We start from the raw sequence: 2,806 nt of genomic DNA, 5'->3' as shown, positions 1-2,806 counted from the left end.
TTTTCATGAATACAAAAGTTGGGTGGACCCCCACCCCCTAAATTAAAAAACATAGGGTGACCCTCCCCTCAACAAAGACATGACCCTCTCCTATTTTCCTCCGGTGGTCCATTCCATAAATACCAAATGGTTCCTAAGCAACTATCTGGTGAACATAGTGGTGCATTTAAATGCTACAGAGCCATATAATTCCCTTGTGATACCAAAACTGAGATAAGAGTATTGGACCCACAAGGGTGGACAGAAACACGACTCCAAATAAAGTTCATTGTTGCCCCGTAAGCTTTTTTTAACAGTATTATCATATCACATGTCTACTCTGCATTTGTTCTTTTAGGCTGTATCCATGAGTGGGGCAGCAGTGTCTTTCCTCTTGTCTCCTCTGTCTCTGTACTCCTGGCTGGCCTCCACGCTGCTCAGACTCGTCCTGTCCGTCCCAGCTCTTGTCCTCAGCTCCCTGCATTACTCCCTTCTGCTGCTCCTGGCCTTGCCATGGTGCGTTGCCACAGTCTGTGTCTCCCTGCTGCTGACTTGTGTCCGTGTTGTCCTGTACCTGCTTCACCTGGCCCTGGTGGTTGGGGTGGTGGCCATTTTGACACTCACGCAGCACAAAATGGCCGACAGTGACCCCACCAATGAGAGAGTGTTGGACCAGCAGAAGAAACCGGAGAGGTTTCCCACCCAAACCAGACTGGGCATGTTTGGTTGTAGGGTTGCGCAGCATGGCTGAGTTCTGCTGTAAACTAATTTTATTGTGTCTTTCTTCAAATAAAAATCTGCCTAAATTAGTTTGGATCTGTTTTGACCTTCATTTATTTAATGAACGTACAACTGCAGTTGATTTTCTTTTCTCTTTTTTTTTTTACACATATTTTATTTTTAAATTGGCTTTGGGACACTTTGTAAGAAGCAACAGAAAGAAAGCATTCATTAGTATGCGTCCTCGTGACCTAAATGAGGGTGAAAATATATCTGCTGGTTGCTACTTTAACAGTGTACAGTTGTCCACTTATCTATCTCTCTCATTTTCTCTCTCCTCGTCTTTTATATGTGGCCCCCCAATTATCTGTGGATTGTTGTGCTGTTTTCTTCCCATCGGAAGATGTTATCGTTAGACATGTCTGTCAAATGGAAATGAGCGGGCAAGAGAAAAAGGGAGAGGAAAAAGATATTTTCTGCATTTATTGCGCCTTTAGATGTATGTGTGTTTATACACCTCCGGCCGGGTATGCGAGCCATATTCCTGAAAAACACCAATAAAGGGAGTTAACAGGGAGAGAAACTACATGTGGTATAGGCGCTGAACCAAAGCAGCGAATGCTTGGCCAATCAGTAAACCGTGTGTGCTGACACGCTGTGGCTCTCAAATCTCAGGGAAGCATTAAAAATTGCACGAAAAAACAATTTTATCAAAACTATTAACACTCCAGTCGAAGGGTGTAGCCATACAAAGTAATGGCTGAACTTTCTGTGCTGTTGTAAATGTGTGTGATCGTGTGTGAAAGAGACAGACAGAGAGACAGAAGGGAAATGAGGCTGGATCATAGAGATTTATTACATGGCCGTGGCATCCTAATTAGCATAAAGACTGGACCGGCCCACTCAAGCAGAGAATTAAAAACCTTAATTGTGCTGTCAGCCTTCCTCCCTCTTTCTCACTGTTGACTCTACTTCATTCCGCTCGCATTTGTCTCCTCCCGCTCTCCTTGCCCTCTCCTCTCTGCTTATGAAGAAGTCTCCATCCATGCTGTTTAATTGTTGGTGATGAGTGGGAAGCAAGATGTTTGTAATTGTCTCAGAGATGGGCACAACAGTGATCATGTGGAGGAAGGAGAAGGGCAGGGAGAGTTTTGTCTGAAGGACAAAAATTTGAAAAAAAAAGTTTTAATTAAAAAATTAAAATTAAAGATTAAAAAAAAGTGTTAGTGGGATTTGATCCCTGGCCAGATTGGGCCTACACGTGGAGCCAAAGTTTCCCAGTATAATGCAACGTTCACATCATATGGGATGAATGGTAGAGATGGGAAAGATTCCCACGTTTATGACGTGAGAATGTTCATTTCAGACAACTCAAGACGGTTGTGTGAGGGTTTAAATACCTTAAGCATAGGACTTTGTTTGGTTGGTTTTCCGGCACTTCTGTACCATCAAGCACCAAATTTGACATATTGGAGCTTTCAGAAAATCTTCACTAGGTGTAATTATGACTTGAAGAATGATGCAAATGCGCAACACTGATAGTTTCTCTAGTCCAATATCAGAATCATGTTGTTTGGGATGTGACTGTGAGTACACGTATTAATTATTGTGGAGCATTTTTTTGCCAAATCATTGTGTTTTATTATGACCTGGTAGCAAATGTTTGAACCACTTCAGTAGATCTTCCATTTTTGCACTTTTAAAATTAAACTTGTAGCATGGTTACAAAAATTTGTCTTAGTTGGGTTTTTTTTGGATGGTATTTATTAGAAAATCCCAAAAATCTAAAAGTCTTTTCATTTTCTTCTTTTGGTTGGCTATCGGTGCTAATGCTAACTGCACAAATCGTTTTCAGCGACAAACCTTTTGCTGCCATATAACATCACTCGCTTACGCAGCAAAGATATACTACAAACAGACGTGTTTTAAATCACTCTCTCTTTCAATCATCATTCCATACATAATAAACATATTTAAAAGTTGACACTGACAGATTTAATGTCGCACAACTACAGTAACTTTCACACAAAGTTCTGCATTGTACCTTTCTTTAAAGAAAGTTAATGCTTTGGACTCTACGTTTTGGGACTCTTTGAGGGCCCCAAAC

Source organism: Etheostoma spectabile, chromosome 2 (genome assembly GCF_008692095.1).
Source record: "Etheostoma spectabile isolate EspeVRDwgs_2016 chromosome 2, UIUC_Espe_1.0, whole genome shotgun sequence".
Taxonomy (NCBI): Eukaryota; Metazoa; Chordata; class Actinopteri; order Perciformes; family Percidae; genus Etheostoma; species Etheostoma spectabile.
This window is presented reverse-complemented; position numbering follows the sequence as displayed.